We start from the raw sequence: 8,402 nt of genomic DNA on the forward strand, positions 1-8,402 counted from the left end.
TGAAAAGTACACTGGGAACAGCTAGCCTAAGAAATAAATTCTATGGTTAAATTTCAGGTGCCATAGTAGTTGAGCAAAAAGTACTTTTGAGGTTAAGAAGTAAAAGAGTTAAATTCAACCCGTGTAAAAGTGACCTAATGGATTTTTCAGAATTAACAAATTGAACATTTGCTTTCTAAAAGGTTTGCTCAAAATACACTTGAACAAGAGAAATCGATAGAAATATTCCACCCATGATGCCGAGTAATCAGGAGCCCTTACCCATTAATTGTAGACTACTGAAATTGTATGTTGGGGGACAAGAGGAAAGCTTTACATGGGTGGCATAAGGGAGAGGAATAAGGGTTAAATTCATTTCCTTCCAAACTAGTTGCCTAAGGAACTCTATTTCATCAGGAAGCACAGTAACAAATGGCCTTCTTGACTTTTGCTAATCACTTTATTAATGTTTTAGCCAGATTTTCAAATATACAGTAGTATTAATAACTGAGAAGAAAAACCTTTATTGTGCATAAATTACAAATTTACTATCTCAACTATAGTTGAGTTTTAATGTTTCCTTTTCAGAAAAGCCCTAGTGCATATTCTTCAGGGAGCAATTCTACACTCTTAAGGGAATGAACTGAATGACCTAATGGGTCCTTCCATCTGTAATTTCTGTAATTCAGGAAAGCCTCATAAAACATAAGCTTCCTTTGTGAATTAACTTTTCTCTGAAAGTATTGAAACCATTTTCTTGTTCTCTTTGGAAGTACTTTAAAATGCTTAACAAAATTAGAAATATTTACTGGACCCATATTGAAAAATACCAGCTAAGTTATACTTAACGGTTCAAGTTAGTTCCTCCTAAAGATATAATTCTATGGAAGATGGCATCTTCACTTCCTTTAAAATTTTAAGAAGCCATCCATTCACAACTTCAAGGAAAATGACTTTAAGAGGAAAGAATCTAAAGCTCAAATCTAATGAAACAAACAAGTCTAGAGTATTTTTTATGCATAAAGTATGGTGCTAAAGTATCATTGTTGAAAGAGCACAGATATTCCCTGAAAACTCAAAAGCGTTACCACATCCTTATTTTAAAACTGTTAGTAAGTGTAATCAAATCTAAATAAGAATTTTTACAGAAAATTTTATATGTGCTGAGGATGGTTTAGCAGAATTATATGCTAAAAATTTAGCAGAAATAAAAGCCATAGCTGTTTATCATAAATGTTTACAATTTAGGAGAGCAAATGAAATCTAATTTCAAAGAATAATTAGAACAAACTGAGTCAAGAATATTACGTTATAAGAGTGTTCTGTTGGAACTACTAGTGTGGGGGCAGTGCATAAAGACAAAAAATTAACACATACAGGTTAGGTCAAGGTGTCATTACAGGTCTATCTCCTGTCTCAAGGAACTTTTGGTAAAATATCCAAGTTTACAATTCTTTACCAGGGGCCTTTGGAAGATCTTGGAGTATCATGAACCAAAATGTACCTGCAAAATTTTGTATGTATATGCCTTTGTGCTTTTCTAGGGATTAGTGACTTTTATGATATATTCACAGGTATTTGTGGCCTTAACATGGTTAAGTAGTGTAGGTACTATTTTTATATTGTTATTATTCTAAACTAGCATGGAAATTAATTTAAATAGCGTGACTAATAATGTTCAAAATAAAACTAGTTAGCTTATACTAATGACTTAAAAGTAACCCTGTTTCAGTGACTTATATAATAGAAAATATAAAGATTTTCAATCTCATATTATTGAATAATTTTTAGTTTCATTTGGTAGCGTAAATCATACAATAAGTTCATACTCAGCACATTTCTTCCCAGTGTTGAGATAAAAAGTCCTACCAAACAGATATTACCTTTGGAAGGATGTAATATTGGAGAATGACATTTCTAGGTTTAAACAACAATCAAGAACATTTTCTTGCTTTGCCTTTGGTATAAAGTTGGTTACATTTCCACTACCTTACCTTGATAATCTAGGGAATTATAAAACAGCTATAAAAATCACCTAAACTACCCTCCAGAACAGAGAGTGGCATTGAGGGCAACTTGCTTTGATTAGTAGTGTATGTTTGTGAAAGATAAGAATAAATAATGAAAAAGATATGAGGATTCACAGAAAATGAGATAGAAGGAAAGCAAGCAAAAGATCTTTTTACCCATGTTGGCAATGGAGAAAAGAAGCACAGTTACAGCACTTGAGGGCAGGGATGGGGCATTAAGCTTTTTGGTGGAAAGAACACAAATGATGTGGTTGATGGAGGAAAGGGGCTCTCTGATAAGAATCGGATCTGCCTTCTCCTCTTCTCCTGCCTTTGTCCTATCGTACATCTGGAAGCTCACTTCTCTGGAACTTGGTTCCTTCCCTTACAGAATAATACTTTAGACAAGTATTATTAGGTTTCCTTCTAGTTGTGAAAGTGTATGAGTAGTTAAATCCAGGCATTAATTCAATGGCAGATTACTTGTTGACAATTTTTTTTATAGAATTCTGAATATTTGGGTAAGATTCTAGTTATCTTATTAGTTGTTATCAGCACAGTCTAGAAATTTAAAATTTAACATTGTCATTTTAATCCATGAAGTTAATTTTTCTGGTGTAGAAACATTTCAGAATTTAAAACAACATGAACTGATGATTCTATCAAGATGCTTTTATAAAATGCTCTATTATCATATTTGTCAAAAGAACAGGGTTTGGCATTTAAGCTTGGAGGCTATAGAATGTGAACAAAATAAATGCCACATGTTTGATTTGTATTTTTGATTGTTTCATATCAATTTGGAAAATAATAGGTGGTTTTAAAACTCACTGATAATTATTATGGTCTGATAAAGTTAGTTGAAATTACCTCCCCCCACAATGCAATACCATCGATATAATTTCCTACTTTCTCACAAAAGTGTCAAAAAGATATCTTGGACTTCACACATAATATCCCCTTGGAATAGAATGTCCATTCTGCATGGCTTCCATCCTTTAGATTCTTCCAGATCTCTTTCAAAATCCTTCTCCAGGTAGTTTTCAGACCCTTGTAGAAGGTTAAAAACAGGATTTTCCTCATGTCCATCTCTTTATTTAACAGTGAGAATCAATTCAACTTTTACAAGGCATGTGGTTTTGAGGTTGAAAGTGGCATTGGAGAGAACAATAATCTCATGCCCTTCTAAACACAATTTTTAAAACTTGTCCTTCAAATATATATCTTTAGGTATAAAAATGGTTATTGCCATTTAAAATGTTTTACCACTTTTAGGTGGGTTGACTTGATTAGGTTTTGGATCCCTCAAAAATATTTCTAATAGAAAGAAATGATGCCTTCTTGTTATTATTCTGATCCCACCAGAATACTGTAACCGTTACATCACACTGTAGGTACTAATTTTGTTAATATGTTTTTTTCCTGCTATCTTTGTTTTCCCCACCTTCTGTAGTTTTCATAAGATCCCTCTGTGGCTATGCTAATTCTGATGTACACAAGGATATCAGCAAACTCATACCAACTATGGGTTAGAACTTGATTTTTCAGTTATATACCCAACTGCCCTACATATGCTCTACTGCCAACCAGACCTGGGGTCAAGCATAGCCCCCATGGCCTCTAAGATGTAGAATAGATGTTATCTGTGCTCAGATTTGTAAAGTCCATAATCTGTATGAATTCACTACTTAATGTCCCAGAATTCCTTCATCCTTTTTGGGACCAGAGCCTTGCTCATCTTTGTCCACAGGGTCCTGGACTCTATGATGTCCTTCCAGAATTTTTCATGATGGTTCCCATTGCCATTTGCCAAGGGAACCCTACACTAATATAGGCAGATCTCCTAGTGAGCAACCCTGACTTTTATTTTGTTTTAACAAATTAGAGTACTCTGTTGGATCCTCATAACCATATATTACCTAGAATATACAGTAATTGAATCAGACTAGGTGTTCAATAAACTTCTATATGACTGAATGCGAATCCTATTTGCTATAAGCACTGCTGCTGTGAACTTGCATTTGTTCTCCCAAGTTCCGTCTTCACCCTTCTATCTTCCTCACCCTCCATTTCCTCCTTCTGCCTTTTACATTCATTAGAGAAACTTTGTACTTTTTTTCTAATTTTTATATTCTGATTTTACAGTACTATTTCAAAATAATTTCAGCCATCATCATTTTCTGCCTTAATTTTTTCAGTATGCATTAATAAGTATGAGGACTTTTTTAATGTAATCACAATACCATGATCATACCTAGGAAATCTAACAATAATTCCATCATATCATATAATCACTACCCATATTTAAATAACCCTGCTTGCCCTCAATATGTTTTATAACTTCCCAAGCACCCCAGGATTACCAAGTTTCAATTTTATATTCCATTTTGCATTTGGTTGTATATCTCTTTATATTTTTAAATCAAGAGCAGGGTCCAACATTTTCTATGATTTTTTATATTTTTGGAGAGTCCTGGTCAATTGCCTTGTATAATGTCTTACATTTTAGATTAGCTTGATAATTTTCTCATGAGTAGCTTCAGGTTAAATACTTTTGTCAAAAACTCCATATAGATGACGCTGTCTACTTCTTATTTTGCATAATATCAGGGAACACATAATGTCTAGTTGTCCCACAGTTGGGGATATTAAGTTTGATCATTCTGTTAAGGTGGTGTCTGTTGGGACACTCCATTTCTAAAATCATGCTCTTCTCAGTGTATCAGTATTGTAATCTATGATGTAATATTTTAAGGCAATGTGAATATTCTATTCCCCAGCAGCTTATCATTCACTGATTTTGGCATCCACTGATGATCCTTATCTGAGTCACTTATTATAAGAGAGATTTCAAAATAATAATATTTCTAATTCTATCATTCCTTATACATGTAGTAGCTGGCATTCTTCTGCAGAAAAAAAAAATGATAAATTTTTTTCCTGTTGTTTAAACTTTTCTCTTTATTTTCTTTTTTCTTCTTTTGTTTTATTTATTTTTGACTAATAGTATAGACTCTTTATATTCAATGTATTGTGATTCATTACCATCATTAAGCATATACAGAGATGTTAAATTGCAGCAATATTGGAAACAATATTAATGCACTTTCCAACTAGGGAATATTATGCAACAATAAAGAAGTTAGATCTGTACATCTGGGCAAAGAAAGATCTCCAAATCACATTATTATTTTTTAAATGCAGAGAAACAGTAGGTTTATTTTCTACTCTAAATAGTCAGTATTTTTTATTGTTTACCATGAGAATGTATTCTTCATGTAATGTAAAATATACAAAGATCTAAGAAAAATTGGGCTTTTCATCTATTTTAATAAAGGGGACTCAGAAAGAAACAAGCAATTTTGTTGTGATTGCTGGGAATATGGAAGAAAATCTGCCCCTTTGATCATTCCTCTCCACACTGGGAGTTTAGGTTACATTCCGTGCAACTTTGGGCTCCATGAACTGCTACTACAAGTGCCTCTAAAGGAGAAGCCTGGAAGGAGGGAATAGCTTTCCCCCAGGTAAGAGATAAAAATCCGTTGGAAAGAAAATGTCCTTTGTTTTATGGATATAAATATGCAATTTATATCCAGACCACCTTTGCACTTTACTCATTATTTTTTTCAACAATATTTATTGCATGCCTACTATGTGCCAGGCATGGTGCTAGGCTCTGCAGATGCAGTGATTATTGAAACAATCCTTGGGATAGCTTATGAATTATAGCAAGTCAATAAATTTTCATTCACTGCACACTAAACAAATACACCTAATAACATATCTAAAATTCTTTAAGTTTCTTCATTGGTGACGTTTCTTCAGTGATACAAGAAAGGGGTGTATTATGGTTCCTGTTAGGACAAAAAGGAGGTGTAAAACAAGTCATAATTAAACAACTTGAAATTAAGCATTTTAATGGTAAAAATTAAAGCAGTCTCTTTAAATAACCAACAACATATTATTTGAAAAATATCTTAGTCGTGTAGACACATGATACCATTAGAATGCCTTTGCATTTAGTAAATAAATAGTCATATAAAAACTGCATTCTCAGAATGTTATCTGCAAATGCTTGCCAGAAAAAGATGGGGAAAGCTGTTCATATTTTAATAAATATGGCTTCTTACTAGTCCACTATTGAGCCTTACATGAGAAAATGAACAACTGTATGAAATTCCAGATTATCTTAAAAGTGAGATGCTCAACAATAATCAGCCTGCAAATGATTTATAAGTATAAGAAAGCAGAGGGGAAAGGGAGGGAGAAGAACACATATTAGGCTTGCTATGAATGCACTATGTCATCGCATCCAGCACTCTCATCATTTAAAGAGTAAAGCACAATCTGGGAAGTCTTCCAAATTCATTTTTATAAAGGGGAAGCACTTTCCAGGACACGGGAAGCACTAAATACAGTACTTGGAATTAGCTGTGTTGTTTCAATGTACATTGCCAGAACTGTTCAGAAAGGTTTGAGTAATGCTGGATGAAGGGAAATTTGAAATATGAAAGTGGAGAAATAACTTTAGCTCAGAGCCAATGAAAAGATTTTTTTCTGGGGCCTAATAGTTCTTCTGTCAAGTATTAAAGGAAGGCTGCTTAAGAAAGTGTGGCTACTCATGGATAACAAGTTTTGACTCTTAGAAGTCTAAGATGTATGTTAACTTTTTCAGTTTCCTGTTGCGTTTCAACAGTGTGACTGGAGTATCAGATATCATGAAAGGTCAGAAATTGGTGTTTTATGCTTTAGTCTAGTTTCAACCATTAATTAGCATGAATGTTGAAGAGCTTCACTTCTCTGAGGCTCAGCTTTTTGTATGTTTTTGAGTGTTTCACTAAACCATATGTAAAGTTATACTGTCTTCAACAGTCCAAGATTCTAGATGTGGCTCCTGTAAAGAAATAGATGCAATACTGGAAAAGGGAAAATGGTATTATTTTAATCTAATTTCTAAATATTTAACTATGTTTTAGCAAAGATCCTAAATATAAAAATAACAGGTGACAAAAAACAAATATCCAGTAAAAAAAATTGTCATATTTAATGTAAAAGTAATTATAACTATGCATTCTTTTTTAAAACCCATGTAGAATTTTCTAATAATAGACGCATGCTGTAACTCTTGTGCTAATCCTTACCACAACCCTATTAAGTAGAGTTATTATACCCTCTTAATAGATGAGGAAACTGGGTGTAATAGTTAAGTGAATTTTGTTAAGTTAACATATCTGAACAAGGAAGAACTCAGGATTTGAGCCCAAATCTTCAAACGCCAGGGCTTTCTCTCTAAAATGCTTACAAATACGGAGTTCACATTTTTTAAGAAAAATAATTGATTGTGGCTTAAATATCAGTTTAAGAGTCTGAGTCAGACTGAGAGAACACTGGGTTCCAAGGTTGCTTCTACCATGAAACAGCCTTAGGTGGCTAAGACGTATAAACTCTCTTAGTTTCAGTATTAACATTTTATAAAATATTTGAAGTGTATGGTCAGGTGAAGATTAAAGGTCATGGAGATGAGAATCAGAGAGTGTAAATTCAAATGTTTTTATTATGTAATGATTTATTGGCACACTTTTAAATTCTCTATTCAAATATAATATCCCTCTGGAAGCCTGCTGACTACCCTAACCTGACTTTGATTGTAACAATATGTTTCCAGAGTACCATGTTCCTTCATCAAGTTCAGTACTTCTTCTACTGCATTTCATTTCACCTTTATACAGATAATGCTAGAAAATCCTTCAGGGTGGCTGTCTTTTCATTTTTATCTCTGGTACCCAGCATAGAGCTTATTATATAGGTGCTCAGTAAATACTTGTTAGATGAAATAATAAATAAATTAATAAATATCTATTTATAAAGAACTGTGTTGGTCACAACTGAAGACAAAATGGTAACTGATACAAACACTCTTCATACATATCTTGCAGGGTAGTAAGAAGATGCAATGTAAGCAAATTTCATGCAAGAAAAAGTTGAAAGTACAGTCCCTTCAGGCTCTGAAAACAATACTATGATTGTAATTAAATTAACTGAATTGAGCAAATCAGCCTGAGAAGTCACTTATCAAAAGTATATCTGATCCATGTACTCAGTTGGGTCAGTGATATTCTTCAAGGTTATATTGGCCAGTCACCTACTCAATAGGTGAATTATCTTTATACAGTTCCACCTAATAGTGTTGAAAGACCTACAATATTTGGAGACCCACTATATCTTCAAATTGCCCTTTCTTTGGAGACACACTTTGAATGGCTCTCTATGAAAGTGATTCCAATGGTGCGTTTTATTGGGAAAACATCATATCTCTTCTCTAATTAATAAATTAGATTCATTCATTAATTTATCATTCTTTAATTTAGTTCTGACTAACCTGTTGTAACTATGTTGTCCTTGTATCTTAACATA

This window comes from Choloepus didactylus, chromosome 11 (genome assembly GCF_015220235.1).
Source record: "Choloepus didactylus isolate mChoDid1 chromosome 11, mChoDid1.pri, whole genome shotgun sequence".
In the NCBI taxonomy this organism is placed as follows: Eukaryota; Metazoa; Chordata; class Mammalia; order Pilosa; family Megalonychidae; genus Choloepus; species Choloepus didactylus.